The 21,673-nt window shown below is 37.6% G+C and overlaps 1 protein-coding gene and 1 long non-coding RNA gene across 4 annotated transcripts in view; one reads left to right on the top strand and one right to left on the bottom strand.

Annotated features, from left to right (window-relative positions):
* The window catches only part of APBA1 (amyloid beta precursor protein binding family A member 1), a 236,509-nt gene that overhangs the window by 23,428 nt on the left and 191,408 nt on the right, over window positions 1-21,673 (top strand). The window lies entirely within an intron of this gene.
* Window positions 12,749-20,411, bottom strand: LOC309634114. The gene is made up of 2 exons (XR_014247865.1): window positions 16,043-20,411; window positions 12,749-15,996 (listed from the first exon to the last, which is right to left on the bottom strand). It is a non-coding gene; the product is annotated as an uncharacterized lncRNA (long non-coding RNA).

Raw genomic sequence — 21,673 nt, 5'->3', positions numbered from 1 at the left:
ATAATCTACCTTATTAGTTATCTGTGTGGTGTTTTAATCCCTGCAGTGAACAGCCTGTCCCTTGGCAGTGTCTAAGGACTCTGTATTGTTCATCTCTTTTGGCTCCAGCCCCCGGTACAGGGCAACAATAGTACGTGCTCACTATTATTAAATTGTCTGGAACAAAGGTTTTTATTTTAGGTTCCTGTGTACTGAATGATCGATCAGTAACTGTCAATCCACAGGCACTTGCTAAGCATATTTTGTTTACAAGCTTCTGTGCCCAGTCCTGTAGGTGTGTCTAAAGAAGCTTAAACTCTTGAGGTCCCATCTAAGACGTGGCCAAGTTGGAAAGAAGAAGGGGGTTGCTGACCCTCTAGAAATAGAACTCTCTAGTGAGAGCATCTGGGTCTTATGGATAGGGAAAGCCAAACTGAAGCTGCCAGAACGTGATTAAATGGCTAAAGAGGAATTGACCTGAACCTCTTATTGAGAACTAACAGCAGAATTTGGCTGGGGGGGATGGAAAAAAACTAGGTCAACATTGAAAGAGTAGAAAATACGGGCATAGACATGGTAGGAAATACCCCACCCCCATGGGATATTATCAGTGGGGATAAATGGACTGTGATGATGGTCACTGAATTAAAATGGGTATGTAAAAATTAATTAGTACTTTATAAAACATATTTATGGAACATTTACTCTATGCCTGATACCAAGAGTCCTATTGATACAGCAGGGAACATAACAGTTCTCACTCTCATGAAGCTTACATTCTAATGGAGGAAAATAGATTAACAGGTATGTGTGTGTGTGTGTGTGTGTGTATGTGTGTGTTTTACAGTGATCTGAGGACAGATAAAGCAGAGTAATGGCAAAGAATATGGCATAGAGTTTGCTGTTTTAGATATGGCAGCCAGGGAAAACCTGACCATTTGAGCAGAGGCCTGATGAAGTGAGGGAGTCAGCCTTGTTAATATCTGTGGGATGAGCCTTTTAGACAAAGAGACAGCAAATGCAAAGACACTGAGGCCAGGATCATGATGGAGTCCTTGGGGATAACAAGGAGCTAAAGGACAATGGTATGAAAAATGGTGGTCAGTGTCAGCTCAGGTAGGGCCTCACAGGTCAGAAAGCTGATCCCTTTCCCAGAGAGTTGTCTCCTAGGCCAGCCCCTGTTCACTGGACATTGGGGCTTGGGATATAAGCTCTGTATCCGTAGCCAAATAGTCCTCAAGATGAATCAATTCATTTCTTTCTCCTGAGAATTTGGATATGAAACTATATTAGGTGGTAGGAGACAAGACAGGGCTGGGCTGGCCATGTTTGGCTCCTGTTTCTGGAACAAGAAAGAGAAGAAGCATGAGGTAGATATGACTGGAGAGAAACAGTTATGAGAGACCACCTGCTCTCGAGGAGGAGAGGAGATATGCCAGTCCCTGGTCTCATACCTTCCTGAGGTCAACTGTGTTTCCTTTTTTCAAATTCCATAAAATATCCATGTCCTCGCTAGTAAATTCACATATACATAAGCCAGCTTGAGTGAGCTCCTATTTCTTTTTTTTAAATAAATTTATTTATTTATTTATTTTTGGCTGCGTTGGGTCTTCATTGCTGTGCGCGGGCTTTCTCTAGTTGTGGCGAGCGGGGACTACTCTTCATTGCGGTGCGTGGGCTTCTCATCGTGGTGGCTTCTCTTGTTATGGAGCACGGGCTCTAGGCGCACGGGCTTCAGTAGTTGTAGCACGCAGGCTTCAGTAGTTGTGGCACGCGGGCTCAGTAGATGTGGCGCATGGGCTTAGTTGCTCCGTGGCATGTGGGATCTTCCCCGACCAGGGCTCAAACCTGTGTCCTCTGCATTGGCAGGTGGATTCTTAACCACTGCGCCACCAGGGAAGCCCAGTGAGCATCTATTTCTTTCAACCTAATGGTTGCTAACATAGACACCATTCTATGCCACATGACAGGTATGGAAAAGGGGCTGTGGACATTGAGGAGGGCAAGGTCATTGGGTCTGGGCAGGTGAAGAAAGACCTCAGAAGGCGCTCATGGGCTTCAAAAAAATGAAATATTAGGACTTTCCTGGTGGTCCAGTGGTTAAGACTCTATGCTCCCCATGCAGGAGGCCCTGGTTCGATCCCTGGTCAGGGAACCAGATCCCGCATGCCGCCAATAAGAGCCAAATAAACAAATAAAGAAATTAAAAAGAAATATTATAGGCACCTATGGAAGTATTTTCAGTGTTCATAATGCTTACTTCACAACCGATTGTTATGCTTTTTATAAAAATTGAGGTGTAATGCACGTACAATAAAATTCATCTTTGTAAAGTATACAGTTTGATGAGTTTTAACTAACATATGCAGTTTTGTAACATCCACCACAATCAAGCTACAGAACATTTATGTCACCTAAAAAAGTTTTCTTATACCCCTGTAGTCAATCCCCTCCCCTCCCCTTCAGCCCCTGACAACTACAGTCTGTTTTCTATCCCTATAGTTTTGCTATTTTTAAGAATGTCATATAAATGAAATAGTACAGCATATAATCTTTTATGTTTTACTTCTTTCACTTAACATAATACATTTGGGATTAATCCATGTTGTTGCGTGGATCAGAAGTTCCTTTTTTGTCATCTTATTTTTATCCTATCATATAGACACATCACTTGATGTACATTTATCCATTTACCACTTGATGTGCATTTTGGCTTTTTCCCATTTTTCTACTATTATGAATAAAACTATTAAGAATATTCACAAAATATAAGGTCTTTGTGTAGACATTTGTTGTTTTTTTTAAGGAGGGTAGATCCTTAGGAATGGGACTGCTGGATCATATGTATGTATATGCATAATTTGATAAGAAACTGCCTATAGTAGAGTTCTCCAGAGAAATAGAACCAACAGGATATGTATATATAGAGAGTGACAGAGATTTATTTTAAGGACTTGATTCATGTGATTATGGAGTCTTAATAAGTCTAAAATCTGCAGGATAGGCAAGCAGTCTGGAGATCTGGGGAAGAGCTGCAGTTTGAGTTGAAAGGCAGTAAGTATGCTGACAGAATTTTTTCTTGCTCAGGGGAGGTTGGTTTTTGTTCTGTTAAGGCCTTCAGCTGGTTGGAAGAGGCTCACCCATGTTATGGAGGGTGATCTGTTTTACTTCAGGTCCACTGATTTAAGTGTTAATCTCATCCAGAAAACATCTTTACAGAAGCATTGAGAATAATGTTTGACCAAATATCTGGATACTGTGGCCCATCCAGTTTGACACATAAAATTAACCATCACACTGCCAAACTGTTTTACCAAAATGGCTGTTTCACCATTGTGATTTTTCCATCAGCAACATATGAGAGTTTCAGTTGCTCTGCATCTTTGCCAACACGTGGAATTTCCAGTTTTTTTTTTATTTTTAGTCACCCTAATTGGGTTATAGAGCTAATTCATTGCATTTCCTTAATGACTGACTGATTAGTTTGAATATCTTTTCATGTGCTTATTGGCCATTTATATGTTGTCTCTAGGAAAGTGTCTGTTCAAATGTTTTGCTTATATTTTTAGTGGATTGTCTTATTATTGAGCTGTAAGAGTTGTTTTTATTCTAGGTACAAATCCTTTAGCACATATGTGTTTTGCAAATATTATCTCCCAGTCTGTGACTTGTTCTATTGTCTTAACATTGTCCTTCAAAGGAGAGAATTTTTTAATTTTGATGAAGCCCAGCCCAAATTATCAAATTTTTCTTTTATACTTTGTGCTTTTGGTGTGTCCTGTTTAAGAAATCTTCTCTTAGCCCTAGATCACAAAGATTTTCTCCTATGTTTTCTTCTAGAAGTTTTATAGCTCTAGCTCTTATATTTAGGCCTCCAATCCTTTTCAAGCTAATTTTTTTATATAGTGAGACTTAAGGATTGAGGTTCTTTTTTTCATATATGACTATCCAGCTCTTCCAGTGCCATTTTTTGAGTAGACTATTTGTTCCCCATTGAATCATCTTAGAACTTTTGTCAAAGGTCAACTTACCATACATGGTGGATCTATTTCTGGACTCTGTTTTGTTCCATTGATCTATATGTCTGTCCTCATGTCAGTACCACATTGTCTTCATTACTGTAGCTTTATATTAAAATATAATATGTTTTATTATATTTTATCAAGAACAGTTGACAATATGGGGGTTAATCCATGAATAACTTATAGTCAGCCCTCCAGATCCAGGGTTCCTCTGTATCCACAGATTCAGCCAACCATGGGCCATATAGTACTGTAGTATTTACTATAGAAAAATAATCTGCAAATAAGTGGACCTGAGCAATTCAAACTTGTGTTGTTCAAGGGTCAACTATAGTGTGAATCCTCCAACTTTGCATTTCCATATATATTTTAGAATCAGGTCCTTGCAATTTCCGTACAACTTTTAGGATCCACTTGTCAATTTCTACAGAAAAGTCTGCTGGGATTTTGATTGGGATTATGTTGAAGCAATAGATCATTTGAAGGATAATGACATCTCATCTCAATATTGACATATTGAGTCTTCTAACCCATGAACATGGTATATCTATCCATTTATTAAATTCTTCCTTAATTTTTCTAACAACAACAACAGAAACAAAAAAGTAAAAACCTACGAAACTACAGACAAATATGCTTCACGAACAGATGTAAAAATACTTAACAAAATATTATCAAATCAAATCTAGCAACATGAAAGAAGACTAATATGTCATGACCAAGTGGGGTTTATCCCAGGAACGCAAGGCAATGTGTTCAGTTAGGGTTAGGGTTAAGATTAAGGTTAGGGTTAGGCAATGCGCAATGTTTTTTGATTTTCAATGAACATATTTTGTTAAATTTATCCCTATATCATGTGTTTGATATTTCCTTTTAATTTCAGCTTCCATTTGTTCATTGCTGACATGTAAAAATGCAGTTGATTTTTGTATATTGGCCTTGTGTCTTATGACCTTGCCAAACTCAGTTATTAGTTTTATAACTTTGATAGGTTCCTTGGGATTTTCTTTATATAGATGATTATGTCACCTGCGAGTAAAGAAATTTTACTTCTTTATTTCTTTTTCTTGCCTTATTACGCTGGCTATGACCATCAATATTGAATAGAAATGGGGAGAGACGTGGTCATTCATCATTAAGTATGATGTTAGCTGTTTGTTTTTTAGAGATGACCTTTACAACTCTCCTTCTATTCCTAGTTTTTATTATGAATGGGAGTTGAATTTTGTGAAATGCTTTTTCTGTGTGCACTGAGATGATTGTATGGCTTTTCTTTGTTAGTCCTTTGGTATGGTGAATTAAATTGATTGATTTGTGAATGGTGAAACAGCCTTGCGTCCCTGGGATAAACCCCACTTGGTCATGACATATTAGTCTTCTTTCATATTGCTAGGTTTGATTTGATAATATTTTGTTAAGTATTTTTACATCTGTTCATGAAGCATATTTGTCCGTAGTTTTGTAGGTTTTTACTTTTTTGTTGTTGTTTTTGGTGATGGTGGTATCTTTGTCTCATTTGATATCAGGATAACGCTGGCTTCATATGATGAGTTCTCCCCTCTTCTATTTTGTGGAGGAGTTTGTATAAAACAGTATTGCTTCTTTCTTTAAGTGTTTGGTAAAATTAACCAGTGAAACCACTTGGGTCTAGAGTTTTATTTATAGGGAAGTTTATGACTGTGGCTTCAATTTCTTTAATAGACAGAGGGATGCTCAGGTTATCTATTTCTTCTTCTGTAAAGTTTGGCAGATTGCATGTCTTCCAAGCAATCTGTCTGTTTTATTTATGTTATCAAATTTATTGGCATAGAGTTGTTAACAATATTCCTTTATTATCTTTGTAATATCTGTAGGATTTGTGGTGATGTCTCATGTCATTTCTGATATTGGTAATTTGTGTTTTCTCTTTCTCTTATTCTGAGCAGTTTAGCTAGACGTTAGTGAATTCTATTGATCTTTTTTTAAAATTGAAGTATAGTTGATTTACAGTACTGTGTTAGTTTCAGGTGTACAGCAAAGTGATTCAGTAATATATATTTTCAGATTCCTTTTTATTACAGGTTATTACAAGATATTGAATATAGTACCCTCTGCTATACAGTAAATCCTTGTTGTTTATCTATTTTATAGATAGTGGTGTGTATGTATTAATCTTATACTCCTAATTTATTCCTCCTCCCCAGCCCTTTCTCCTTTGGTAACCGTAAGTTTGCTTTCTATGTCTGTGAGTCTGTTTCTGTTTTGTAAATAAATTCATTTGTATTATTTTTTTAGACTCCATATATAAGTGATATCATATAATATTTATCTTTCTGTATCTGACTTACTTCACTCAGTATGATAATCTCTAGGTCCATTCATGTCGCTGCAAATGGCAATATTTCATTTATGCCCAAGTAATGTTCCATTGTACATATATATGCCACATCTTCTTAAACCAATCATCTGTTGATGGGCATTTGGGTTGCTTCCACATCTTGGTCATTGTAAACAGTACTGCTATGAGCATTGGGGTTCTTGTATCTCTTAGGATTAGAGTTTTTGTCTTTTCTAAATGTATGACTAGGGGTGGGATTGCTGGATCATATGGTAGCTCTATTTTTAGTTTTTTAAGGAACTTCCCTACTGTTTTCCACAGGGGCTGCACCAATTTACATTACCACCAACAGTGTAGGAAGGTTTTCTTTTTTTTTTTTTTTTTTAATGTCTGAAACATTTATATTAACATATTTCCATACATATTTCCATACAAATACAAATATAAGATTTTTAGAAATTTCATGTAATGTCTGAAACATTTATATTAACATATTTCCATACAAATAACCCAATGAAAGTTTAGTATTAGTTGTTTTGTTTGTTTTTTTATACTGCAGGTTCTTATTAGGCATCAGTTTTATACACATCAGTGTATACATGTCAATCCCAATCGCCCAATTCAGCACACCACCATCCCCACCTCACCGCAGTTTTCCCCCCTTGGTGTCCATATGTCCATTCTCTACATCTGTGTCTCAACTTCTGCCCTGCAAACTGGCTCATCTGTACCATTTTTCTAGGTTCCGCATACATGCATTAATATACAATATTTGTTTTTCTCTTTCTGACTTATTTCACTCTGTATGACAGTCTCTAGATCCATCCACGTCTCAACAAATGACTCAATTTCGTTCCTTTTTATGGCTGAGTAATATTCCATTGTATATATGTACCACTTCTTCTTTATCCATTTGTCTGTCGATGGGCATTTAGGTTGCTTCCATGACCTGGCTATTGTAAATAGTGCTGCAATGAACATTCGGGTGAATGTGTCTTTTTGAATTATGGTTTTCTCTGGGTATATGCCCAGTAGTGGGATTGCTGGGTCATATGGTAATTCTATTTTTAGTTTTTTAAGGAACCTCCATATTGTTCTCCATAGTGGCTGTATCAATTTACATTCCCACCAACAGTGCAAGAGGTTTCCCTTTTCTCCACACCCTCTCCAGCATTTGTTGTTTGTAGATTTTCTGATGATGCCCATTCTAACAGGAGTGAGGTGATACCTCATTGTAGTTTTGATTTGCATTTCTCTAATAGTTAGTGATGTTGAGCATCTTTTCATGTGCTTCGTGGCCGTCTGTATGTCTTCTTTGGAGAAATGTCTATTTAGGTCTTCTGCCCATTTTTGGATTGGGTTGTTTGTTTCTTTGATATTGAGCTGAATGAGCTGTGTATATATTTTGGAGATTAATCCTTTGTCCGTTGATTCATTTGCAAATATTTTCTCCCATTCTGAGGGTTGTCTTTTCGTCTTGTTTATGGTTTCCTTTGCTGTGCAAAAGCTTTGAAGTTTCATTAGGTCCCACTTGTTTATTTTTGTTTTTATTTCCATTACTCTAGGAGGTGGATCAAAAAAGATCTTGCTATGATTTATGTCAAAGAGTGTTCTTCCTATGTTTTCCTCTAAGAGTTTTATAGTGTCCATCCTTATATTTAGGTCTCTAATCCATTTTGAGTTTATTTTTGTGTATGGTGTTAAGGAGTATTCTAATTTCATTCTTTTACATGTAGCTGTCCAGTTTTCCCAGCACCACTTATTGAAGACACTGTCTTTTCTCCATTGTATATCTTTGCCTCCTTTGTCATAGATTAGTTGACCATAGGTGCGTGGGTTAATCTCTGGGCTTTCTATCTTGTTCCATTGATCTATGTTTCTGTTTTTGTGCCAGTACCATATTGTCTTGATTACTGTAGCTTTGTAGTATAGTCTGAAGTCAGGGAGTCTGATTCCTCCAGCTCCATTTTTTTGCCTCAAGACTGCTTTGGCTATTCGGGGTCTTTTGTGTCTCCATACAAATTTTAAGATGATTTGTTCTAGCTCCGTACAAAATGCCATTGGTAATTTGATAGGGATTGCATTGAATCTGTAGATTGCTTTGGGTAGTATACTCATTTTCACAATGTTGATTCTTCCAATCCAAGAACATGGTATATCTCTCCATCTGTTGGTATCATCTTTAATTTCTTTCATCAGTGTCTTATAGTTTTCTGCATACAGGTCTTTTGTCTCCCTAGGTAGGTTTATTCCTAGGTATTTTATTCTTTTTGTTGCAATGGTAAATGGGAGTGTTTCCATAATTTCTCTTTCAGATTTTTCATCATTAGTGTATAAGAATGCAAGAGATTTCTGTGCATTAATTTTGTATCCTGCAACTTTACCATATTCATTAATTAGCTCTAGCAGTTTTCTGGTGGCAGTTTTAGGATTCTCTATGTATAGTATCATGTCATCCGCAAACAGTGACAGTTTTACTTCTTCTTTTCCAATTTGTATTCCTTTTATTTCTTTTTCTTCTCTGATTGCCGTGGCTAGGACTTCCAGAACTATGTTGAATAATAGTGGTGAGAGTGGACATCCTTGTCTCGTTCCTGATCTTAGAGGAAATGCTTTCAGTTTTTCACCATTGAGAATGATGTTTGCTGTGGGTTTGTCATATATGGCCTTTATTATGTTGAGGTAGGTTCCCTCTATGCCCACTTTCTGGAGAGTTTTTATCAGAAATGGGTGTTGAATTTTGTCAAAAGCTTTTTCTGCATCTATTGAGATGATCATATGGTTTTTCTTCTTCAATTTGTTAATATGGTGTATCACATTGATTGATTTGCGTATATTGAAGAATCCTTGCATCCCTGGGATAAATCCCACTTGATCGTGGTGTATGATCCTTTTAATGTGTTGTTGGATTCTGTTTGCTAGTATTTTGTTGAGGATTTTTGCATCTATATTCATCAGTGATATTGGTCTGTAATTTTCTTTTTTTGTAGTGTCTTTGTCTGGTTTTGGTATCAGGGTGATGGTGGCCTCATAGAATGAGTTTGGGAGTGTTCCTTCCTCTGCAATTTTTTGGAAGAGCTTGAGAAGGATGGGTGTTAGCTCTTCTCTAAATGTTTGATAGAATTCACCTGTGAAGCCATCTGGTCCTGGACTTTTGTTTGTTGGAAGATTTTTAATCACAGTTTCAATTTCATTACTTGTGATTGGTCTGTTCATATTTTCTGTTTCTTCCTGATTCAGTCTTGGAAGGTTATACCTTTCTAAGAATTTGTCCATTTCTTCCAGGTTGTCCATTTTATTGGCATAAAGTTGCTTGTAGTAGTCTCTTAGGATGCTTTGTATTTCTGCGGTGTCTGTTGTAACTTCTCCTTTTTCATTTCTGATTTTATTGATTTGAGTCCTCTCCCTCTTTTTCTTGATGAGTCTGGCTAATGGCTTATCAATTTTGTTTATCTTCTCAAAGAACCAACTTTTAGTTTTATTGATCTTTGCTATTGTTTTCTTTGTTTCTATTTCATTTATTTCTGCTCTGATCTTTATGATTTCTTTCCTTCTGCTAACTTTGGGTTTTGTTTGTTCTTCTTTCTCTAGTTTCTTTAGGTGTAAGGTTAGATTGTTTACTTGAGATTTTTCTTGTTTCTTTAGGTAGGCTTGTATAGCTATAAACTTCCCTCTTAGAACCGCTTTTGCTGCATCCCATAGGTTTTGGGTCGTCGTGTTTTCATTGTCATTTGTCTCTAGGTATTTTTTTATTTCCTCTTTGATTTCTTCAGTGATCTCTTGGTTATTTAGTAACGTATTGTTTAGCCTCCATGTGTTTGTCCTTTTTACGTTTTTTTCCCTGTAATTCATTTCTAATCTCATAGCGTTGTGGTCAGAAAAGATGCTTGATATGATTTCAATTTTCTTAAATTTACTGAGGCTTGATTTGTGACCCAAGATGTGATCTATCCTGGAGAATGTTCCGTGCGCACTTGAGAAGAACTTGTAATCTGCTGTTTTTGGATGGAATGTCCTATATATATCAATTAAATCTATCTGGTCTATTGTGTCATTTAAAGCTTCTGTTTCCTTATTTATTTTCATTTTGGATGATCTGTCCATTGGTGTAAGTGAGGTGTTAAAGTCCCCCACTATTATTGTGTTACTGTTGATTTCCTCTTTTATAGCTGTTAGCAGTTGCCTTATGTATTGAGGTGCTCCTATGTTGGGTGCATATATATTTATAATTGTTATATCTTCTTCTTGGATTGATCCCTGGATCATTATGTAGTGTCCTTCCTTGTCTCTTGTAACATTCTTTATTTTAAAGTCTATTTTATCTGATATGAGTATAGCTACTCCAGCTTTCTTTTGATTTCCATTTGCATGGAATATCTTTTTCCATCCCCTCACTTTCAGTCTGTATGTGTCCCTAGGTCTAAAGTGGGTCTCTTGTAGACAGCATATATATGGGTCTTGTTTTTGTATCCATTCAGCCAGTCTATGTCTTTTGGTTGGGGCATTTAATCCATTCACGTTTAAGGTAATTATCGATATGTATGTTCCTATGACCATTTTCTTAATTGTTTTGGGTTTGTTTTTGTAGGTCCTTTTCTTCTCTTGTGTTTCCCACTTAGAGAAGTTCCTTTAGCATTTGTTGTAGAGCTGGTTTGGTGGTGCTGAATTCTCTTAGCTTTTGCTTGTCTGTAAAGCTTTTGATTTCTCCATCAAATCTAAATGAGATCCTTGCCGGGTAGAGTAATCTTGGTTGTAGGTTCTTCCCTTTCATCACTTTAAGTATATCATGCCACTCCCTTCTGGCTTGCAGAGTTTCTGCTGAGAAATCAGCTGTTAACCTTATGGGAGTTCCCTTGTATGTTATTTGTCGTTTTTCCCTTGCTGCTTTCAATCATTTTTCTTTGTCTTTAATTTTTGCCACTTTGATTACTATGTGTCTCGGCGTGTTTCTCCTTGGATTTATTCTGTATGGGACTCTCTGTGCTTCCTGGACTTGGGTGGCTATTTCCTTTCCCATGTTAGGGAAGTTTTCGACTATAATCTCTTCAAATATTTTCTCGGGTCCTTTCTCTCTCTCTTCTCCTTCTGGGACCCCTATAATGCGAATGTTGTTGCGTTTAATGTTGTCCCAGAGGTCTCTTAGGCTGTCTTCATTTCTTTTCATTCTTTTTTCTTTAGTCTGTTCCGCAGCAGTGAATTCCACCATTCTGTCTTCCAGGTCACTTATCTGTTCTTCTGCCTCAGTTATTCTGCTATTGATTCCTTCTAGTGTAGTTTTCATTTCAGTTATTGTATTGGTCATCTCTGTTTGTTTGTTCTTTAATTCTTCTAGGTCTTTGTTAATCATTTCTTGCATCTTCTCAATCTTTGCCTCCATTCTTATTCCGAGGTCCTGGATCATCTTCACTATCATTATTCTGAATTCTTTTTCTGGAAGGTTGCCTATCTCCACTTCATTTAGTTGTTTTTCTGGGGTTTTTTCTTGTTCCTTCATCTGGTACATAGCCCTCTGCCTTTTCATCTTCTCTATCTTTCTGTAACTGTGGTTTTTGGTCAGGAAGGTTTTCTTTCTCCACACCCTCTCCAGCATTTATTATTTGTAGACTTTTTGATGATTGCCATTCTGACCCATGTGAGGTGATACCTCATTGTAGTTTTGACTTACATTTCTCTAATAATTACTGATGTTGAGCATCTTTTCATATGCCTGTTGGCCATCTGTATGTCTTCTTTGGAGAAAAGTCTGTTCAGGTCTTCTGCCCATTTTTTGATTGGGTTGTTTGATTTTTTTCATGCTGAGCTGTTTGTATATTTTGGAAATTAAGCCCTTGTTGATCACATCATTTGCAAATATTTTCTCCCAGTCTGGAGGTTATCTTTTCATTTTGTTTATGGTTTCCTTTGCTGTGCAAAAGCTTATAAGTTTGATTAGGTCCTGTTTGTTTATTTTTGCTTTTATTTCTTTTGCCTTGGGAGACTGATCTAAGAAAATATTGCTATGATTTATGTCAGAGAATGTTTTGCCTATGTTCTCTTCTAGGAATTTTATGGTGTCATGTCTTATATTTAGGTTGTTAAACCATTTTGAGTTTATTTTTGTATATGGTGTGAGGGAGTGTTCTAACTTCATTGATTTACATGAGGCTGTCCAGCTTTCCCAGCACCACTTGCTAAAGAGACTATCTTTTCTCCATTGTATACTCTTGTCTCCTTTGTTGAAGGTTAATTGACTGTAGATGTCTGGATTTATTTCTGGGCTCTCTATTCTGTTCCACTGATCTACATGTCCGTTTTTGTGCCAGTACCACACTCTTTTGATTACTGTAGCTTTGTAGTATTGTTTGAAGTCTGGGAGGGCTATGCCTCCAGTTTTGTTCTTTCCCCACAGGATTGCTTTGGCAATTCTGAGTCTTCTGTGGTTCCATGTAAATTTTAGGATTATTTGTTCTAGTTCTGTGAAAAATGTCATGGGTAATTTGATAGGGATTGCATTTAATCTGTAGATTGCTTGGGGTAATATGTCCACTTTAACAATATTAATTATTCCAGTCCAAGAGCATGGGATATCTTTCCATATCTTTGAATCATCTTCAGTTTCCTTTATCAGTGTCTTATAGTTCTCAGTGTATAGGTCTTTCACCTTCTTGGTTAGGTTTATTCTTACATTTTTTTTTTTGATATGATTTTAAACAAAATTGTTTTTTTACTTTCTCATTCTGATATTTCATTGTTAGTGCTAAGAAATGAAACAGATTTCTGTATATTAATCTTATATCCTGCTACCTTGCTGAATTCATTTATTAGTTCTAATAGTTTTTGTGTGAAGTCTTTAGGGTTTTCTATATAGAGTATCATGTTATCTGCATATAATGATAATTTTACCTCTTTTTTTCTAATTTGGATACCTTTTATTTCTTTTTCACGTCTGATTGCTGTGGCTGGGACTTCCAATACTATGTTAAATAGAAGTGGTGAGAGTGGGCATCCTTGTCTTGTTCCAGAATTTAATGGGAAGGCTTTCAGCTTTTCACCATTGAGTATTGGCTGTGGGTGAGACTTTATGTCATGAATGGATGTTGAATTTTATCAAATGCTTTTTCTGCATCTATTGAGATGATCATATGGTTTTTGTCTTTTCTTTTGTTGATGTGGTATATCACATTGATTAATTTGCATTGAACCATCCTTGCAACCCTGGAATGAATCCAACTTGATAATGATCCTTTTTATGAGCTGTTGGATTCGGTTTGCTAATATTTTGTTGAGGATTTTTGCATCTATATTCATCAAAGACATTGGCCTGTAATTTTCTTTTTTGTGTCTTTGTCTGGTTTTGGTATGAGGGTGATGGTGGCTTCATAGAACGACTTTTACAGTGTTCCCTCCTCTTCAGTCTTTTGGAAGAGTTTGAGAAGGATTGTATAAGTTCTTCTTTGTATGTTTGGTAGAATTCCCCAGTGAAGCCATCCAGTCCTGGATTTTTGTTTGCAGGGAGGTTTTTTTTTATTATTATTACAGATTCTATTTCACTTTTACCGATTGGTCTGTTCAAATTATTTGTTTCTTCTTGACTCAGTTTTGGCAGGCTGTATGTCTCTAGAAACTTGTACATTTTTTTCTAGGTTGTCCAATTTGTTGGCATATAACTGTTAATAGTATTTTCTTATGATTTTTTGTTTCTGTGGCATTGGTTGTTATTCTGTTGATCTTTTTAAAGAACCAACTTTTGGTTTAATTGATTTTCTCTATTCTGTTAGGCTTGAAGATACTGTTTCCTCATCTCAAAATCTATGCCCTAATATGATCAGCATAAAATCTCATTTTCCCTAAAAGATTCCCAGAATGCTTCTGAGGATTTTTTTTTTCATCTGTCAGACACTCTACACCAAATCCTGGTTAAAAGCCGCATATCTTCCATGTATATCTAGAATCCAAGATGAGTTGATCCAGCTTTTCTTGAAGCAGAATGGTGAAGTGTTTAAAAAAAACCCACACAATTTCTGGAATCATGTACTGGATCCACCAGTTACTAGCTATATAGCATTGGGGAAGTTACTTCCTCTTGGTGAGAAATAGGGATAGTAATACTTGTTCCGATGGTTGTTATATAATATATGTAAAATATTCAGCATAGAACCTGGAATTTGGTAAGAAATCAATAAATTTTGACTCGTCATAATATTATATACATTAAATATTTTTCAATTTTCCAAGTATAAACTTATATTTTTAATGTAATTTGCAAGCTTTTGCAAATTATATAGTTCCCAACAATCCGAGACTTCCCTCAAAGGGTGCTGTGCCTCATTTGAGGATTACTGTTGTAAGTTTTCCAAATTTCCTTTATTTCCCAAGTGTGAGGGCTCACACTAAGTTTTATGATTTCCCAATCAAAAATATGATATTCTCTAACTGTAGTAGTTTTCTAGTAATTTTAAAGCAATTTTTTTGTTTACATATGCATCTAGGACATGTTTGTCTCTGTGTGCTTGTGTAATGGTTTAAAAAGTTGTACATATACGTACTGTGCACAATAGACTGGTATCAAAACTGAATAAATTTTGTTATCATTAATATTTTCTGTTCTCTTTCTTCCCTTTATAATTTATTTGTTGAAAAAACAAACAGGTCAATTTTCCTGTAGGTTGTCCCAGAGTCTGGATTTTGTTGACCATCCCCTGTGGTGTCATTTAACGTCCTCTCTGGTCTTCACATTTTATATAAATTGGTAGTCAGATCTAGAGGCTTCATCAGATTCAGTTTTGATTTTTTTTGCAAGACCATTTCATAAATGGTTTTTCTAAATCTATTGATTTATTGGGCATTACAAAATGATGACATTCTAATTTTATCATTTCCTCATTTATTTGATGGATGTCTTCTATAAAGAGAAATTTCCCCTTGTCATTTATCTGGTTGCTTTGAAGTACAGTTCACACTGCCAAGGCAGGCTAATTGCTTTGTTCTTTTTCTTTGTTTACCAGTTTTCAAAATAAAGTGTTGGTTTTCTCACACCCTCCAGAGGTAACCAGTGAGGAGAAGTTTATATTGTTATCGTTGACTTTAGTGCCCTGAATTTGAACACATTTGATGTGTTTTCATCCATTACAGTTTGGCCAGTAGGAGCCTGTTAAAGTTGGCTCCTGAATCCTTTGGACATTATCCTAGTAGTCTTTGATAGCTCCCTTGCTTCTAGTGTGATAAGATATTCCAGGCTCGTCTCTTACATTTCCTGCTCCATACCTGGACTCAACCATTTCTCTTATGAACCCTGGTTCCTTTTAGTGAGAAATGGTAAAGACCACAGTCCATTGGGGCTACTCATTGCTACTGGGTTGCTCATCATTTCTAGGCCAGGTTAATTGGAAGAGTTGGGAAATGCATATTTTTTTACAATACGAAATACGTCATGAGTTCATGCTGATCCTTCCCATTCAAATTTAACACTACAGGATTATAACTACCTTTTAAAAGAGAAAAATTTGCATAGGACCATGTAGCTTCTATGAGCTTTGGACCTCAGCTAAGAATAGATGAAAATCAGAGCAGGAGTCCCCAACCCTCAGGCCGCGGACTGGTACTGGTCCATGGCCTGTTAGGAACCAGGCCGCACAGCAGGAGATGAGTGGTGGGCAAGCTAGCGAAGCTTCACCTGCCGCTCCCCATTGCTCCCTATCGCTCGCATTTCCGCCTGAACCATTCCCTACCCCCTCCACACTCCCACCCCCGTACGTGGAAAAATTGTCTTCCATGAAACTGGTCCCTGGTGCCAAAAAGGTTGGGGACCACTGTCATAGAGCCACTACCAAACATTGCTGACTCCCTGACAAGCTATAATTGAATTAAGATTTTCTAGTTTAATTCAAATAAGAAGCAAAATAAATACACTGGATATACATACAATGGTGAGAGAGTGCAGTCATCTCTCTCACTGATAGGAACATCTTACTATTCATTTTTAAATGTTTTACTTGTGTTTTTAAATGCAGTGAATATTTTTTTACATAAATTGATCATGTTATGTGCAATGCCCATTAAGTGATTCACAGATGGTGAAAATTTGAGAAACCATATTTTATAGTTTGTTGTTTTCTTTTACAGTCTTAATGCTTTCCCCATATCCCTTAATGAGTTAGGGCAGTGTCCTTAATTTAGCCTATAGATTGGCAAATGAAAAAGGACAGTATAGCTCTGAACTTGTATTTTTTTATGACATCACTAAAGAGTTGAACTTCTTGTGTTCACATAATTTGCCATGTGTGGGTAAGAAAAAAACCCCACATGCTAGTCATAATGCAGGTGTTCTTTGTTTTTCACATACCATGTATGATGTAGATATGAAAATGTGATATTTAAAATATGTGGGGAGTGGATTCTTTTTTATTCTGAAATAACACAGAAAAAAGTACATAAATCATATATGGTTGTTTAACAAATAATTGTAAAACAAACGCTTGTGTAACCAGTCGCAACCTTAGAAACTAGAATGTTGCTGGTATTCCAGAAGTCCCCAGTGTACTTCTCCCTTATCATAAATCTCTCCCGCCCTCCATGAGTAACCACTATCTAACTTTTGATAATCCTTTCCTTTTCTTTGAAGTTATACCATTATGTAAGCGTTCTTAAACAATGTAGTTTAGTTTTTCATGTTTTTGAACTTTATGTGAATGGAATCGTTGTATGTATTTTTGTCTCTCCATTTGCTTAACATTATGTTTCTAAGTTTTATCCATTTTTATAGTTCTAATTCGTTCATTGTCATTAATGTACAGAATTCCATTGAATGAACTACAATATAATAGAAAATAAACATTTAGTCTTTGGAAAAAAAAGAATAGATGAATATAATATTATAAAAATGTCTTTCAATTGCAAACTGTCCCTGCAAAGTAGAGGTTTTTTGCATTTATAAGTAATAAAATGATTTAGTGCAAGTGGTGGGAACAGAAGATTGGATTATCATAGAAATGAAAACCTCTGTAAATTCTACAGTTCTAGCATAGAGCATGGACCTTCCTGTTTGAGAAGCCCTGTCCTAGGCTAAATCTCTACGTTATTCTCTTGTGACTTCATTAAAGGTTAAACCTTTTATCTTTTTTCTGTTAACCTTCTGAATGGGCCCTGAGGCATCTGAAGTAAAAGATTTTTCATATCTTTGCTTAGACTGACTCCAAGATGGTCTTTTCTTAGTAAACATTTGATGTGACTTTTAATCACTTCAGAGTCTTTTGCTGACTTGAAGCAAGAGATTCTTTACACTATTTAAACCCATATTCACGCATACCCACATGCATAACACACACAAACCAACTGTTTAATCTCATACACATAGGACTTCCCTGGTGGCTCAGTGGTTAAGAATCCGCCTGCCAGTGCAGGGGACATGGGTTTGAGCCCTGGTCTGGGAAGATACCACATGCCATGGAGCAGCTAAGCCCGAGTGCCACAACTACTGAGCCTGTGCTCTAGAGCCCGTGAGCCACAACTACTGAGCCTGGGCACCACAGCTACTGAAGCCCGTGCACCTTAGAGCCCGTGCTCTGCAACAAAGAGAAGCCACTGCAATGAGAAGCCCATGCACCGCAACGAAGAGTAGCCCCCGCTCACCACAACTAGAGAAAGCCCACACCCAGCAACAAAGACGCAACACAGCCAAAAATAAATAAATTAATTAATTTAAAAAAAAACCTCATACACATAAATGAAGAGAGCACGAGGGGCAAGGGCTTTATTATTCACTTTACAAAGTATTCACTTGAGTGTTTGTTACTTAAAGCTAGATCCCCTAGTGCATTTGAAATATGATTCTCTGTGCAAAAATCTGATTTGTACGCAGCTCTTCAGCAGCATGTCTCTTGAGTCAATAAAATTACAGCTTATCAGTTGTGTTGTGTTTTGGAAGAAACAACATCATTTTCAGAGGCTGCTAATGCTGCTCAGTTGTGGATTTTACAGGAAGGCACTCATGGTAACGTCATGATTTATGAAATATGTGCCGCACTTGGATGATGCAGTTGGCCTGATGTTCCTGAATTTTCTTTCTTTATCTCATGTGTCCTGGCTCTTTTTCCTATGTTAAATACCTCTTCTTTAGCTCCATTTTTAGATCCATTATCCATTTTTCCTATTAAAATGTCATTTCAGCATTAATGTTCATTAATCATGATTGTTTTAATATCATGTCAATATTGAAGATCTTAATACTTTATATCACTTTTGCTCTTGGGTCCACATTAAACAGATAGAACGTGTTATACACAACAAACACAGCTTCTCTGCATGAGAAATTCTCCATATTAGAACCATCTCTTAGCCTGGGCCTGCTGCTTCAGAGTATTGAAACGTACTTTACCCATTTTATTTACTTGGGCCGACAGTTTATCACTAAAGCAGCCCACAAACATTTATTGAGTAATTTTCTCGTATAGAGTATGACCTAAAGATGCAACTCATGATTAATTCATATGGTGAAGCTGAAAACTGCTGCTGGTGTCACCTTCTAAAATTAAGCTCGTGGTTATAATTAAGAGCTGAAGCCCTGGGGCATTCAGTATTACTGCTGACTTGATTGTTAACAGGGAGAGCTCCAGGAAGTATCTTTCAACTCCTGTTCCTCTAAGCCAGCTTGGATAAGGTGAGGTAGCGTTAGAGAAACTTGTATTTGAACTTGTTCTCAAGGACCTGGTTGCAAGTGCCTCGGTGGATTGAATGCGGATGGAGAGGAAACTTTGATCATTTGAGAGACAGTGTACCAGTGTACTTATCTTGCAAGTTGTCAGAGGAAATAACATTTACCTGACCAGAAGGTCAGCGAGGAGAGTAAATGCTGAGAGGATTGGGGTCTCCCACTTTGCGCTCTAAGTTACCAGCTCAAATGGCAAGAGTTTGAAGTGGCATGCTTTGCGTGAGAGTCTCAGCCTTCTGGCTCCACTGTGTTTTTTCACATATCTAAAGTGTTCAAGGTGCTCTCTTGCCTTCAGGTTTTGCTTGGCCATATGTCACTAAGCTTGACTTACTTGTCGGGCTAGGTCCCAGCAGGAAACAATCAAGTAATTTATTGAAGGGACTATTTAAAACCTTATGTTCGGGATTAAGGAAAACAAGAGATCATGAAACATTCTGGGGCTTGCAACAGCGGGGAGCCGTTACCCTTCACCACCCTCTAGGCCTGAAGGGGCCAGGAGAAGGAAGATTACCAAACCCTGGAGAAAGTAGCTGGAGCTGTAAGTGAGAGCAGTCTGGCAGGAGCTGTGACCTTTGGGAGAGGTGACTTAGCAGAGAGGGAGCTATAGGAACAGACACCCAGAACTCACTTTCCTTCCTCTGTCCTATCCTGCCTATACCTCCCATTGGTTGAATCTAACCAGAAGCTAGAGGATAAGGAAGCCCATTGAGGCAGGTCAGCTTTGGAACACAGAGCAGATAGAGAGTAGATCCAGAGAGGCCATTGGGAGAGTATCCAACAACATCTATTTCTTATAATGTATACAAACGTAGATTGTCTTATTTAGAAAAATGACAAATACGGACAAGTAATTCAGATGTCTGATTTCAGATCACTTTGTGGGTTGGAAGTGAGAACTCCAATAATATTGGGCTAAAAATAGTAGTTATCAGCATTCTCATCTTAATATTTATTAGGAGCTTACTTTGTGCCGGGTAGTGTTCTAAATACTTCATCTTTATTAACTCGTTTAATTTTCAAAACAATCCTATGAGATACATGCTGTAATTAGTCCCATATTACCATTGAGAGAACTGAAGCATAGGGAGCTTAAGGTGTCTGCCCAGTCTCAGAGCTAGGAAGTGGAGAGCCACACTCCTGCCCTGCACTGCCTCTTACTCATTAAAGCCAAAGTATGTAGAATACATCTGATGGGGGAAGGGGGCTGCAGTGTTCAGTCATGATTACTATTTGCTTCCAGTTGGTAATTGGAAGAGATTTTATATGTTAGAATTCTCTTCCCACACTTGAGAATTTTAGGTCTATAGGGGCAAAATTCATTTGTTTGTGGGTCATTAGCTGTGACCCCCCCACCTAGAACAATTTAGTGATGGATTTTCTCTCTCCCCCCTTTATGTTATTTTTCTTTCCTCTGTTATCCAGACAGAAGGTACTCTTTTTGAGCCTCAGAAGGACAGTACCAACAGAATAGCATCTACCAAGTGCCAGGCACTGGCCAGAGAACTTGAGAAGGATAAATTATTTGATCATCATAACATCCCTGCAAGGCAGCTGTTAAACTCCCTATTTTACAGGTGAGAAGACTGAGTCCTGGGGACATGGTTTCTTGCCCAAGGTCACACAGTTAGGAAGTGCAAGTCCAGGTCTCACTTGCTCTGGTTCTATCTTTTCCACTATACTGTCTCTCAGAGACTAAGTCACTTGCCCCAGGCCAAGGCCATCAAGGCTGATGAATAAGCTTTCACGTGACCAAAGCCCCTAAGTACTTCTCCACCTGAACACCTGTATTTATTTATGGGTCATTCCCAAGAATAGAAACTGAGGAGAGGCCTGAGATTTAGGAGAAAATGAGGATGGCTGTGCGGTCATGGAGAGAGAAGAGTACTTCTAGAAAGAGAGCGTGGTCACCTATGCCAAAGGTAACAGACAGATAAGTTAAGGACAAGTGTCCCTTGGATTTGGACATGTGGAGAGCATTGGCAGCTTTAGCAAGAGCAGTGTTAGGAGACAGATCCAATTAGAGTGAGAACTGAAGAGGAAATGGGAGGGCCAGGAGGTGGCGGCAGCATGTCTGGACTTTTCCTTGGAGAAGTGTGGCTGGGAGAGATGAAGAAATTGAGTGGTAGCCAGGAGAGTGGGATGGTTCTTGAGAGATAGGAGATGATATCAATAGAATGTGTTTGAAACTGATGAATAGGATCCACAGACCGTGAGAGGATAATAATGTAGCAGAGAGGGAGAACAACTGAGGATCAAAATGGACCTTTTTAACTTAATTCTACATGACCTGGCCCCTGTCCACATCCCTGGCCCCATCTCCTTGGTTGTTAGGCCCAGTCACTCTCACTTTCCTTCTGTTTCTCCATGCTAAACTCAGTCCTGCCTTAGTACCTTGGCACTTGTGGTTCCCTCTCCCTGGTATGCTCTGCTCCCAGATCTTTGTATGTCTGGCTCCTCCTTGAAATAGAGGTCTCAGTTAAAATGCCATATCCTCAGAAAGGACTCCCCTGGCCACTCATCTAAAGTGGCCCCCTGCACTTCTCTCCAGTCACTCCATCATAACCCTGTGTTACCTCCTTTGTAGCACATTTCCTCTTCAAGTCTGCTCAGAAGTCATCATCTTATTGGTGCCTACCCTGACTGCCCCAATTAGAATTGTGACCCACTGCC

Source organism: Balaenoptera borealis, assembly GCF_965194805.1.
Source record: "Balaenoptera borealis genome assembly, chromosome: 8".
NCBI lineage: Eukaryota > Metazoa > Chordata > Mammalia > Artiodactyla > Balaenopteridae > Balaenoptera > Balaenoptera borealis.
This window is presented reverse-complemented; position numbering and strand designations above follow the sequence as displayed.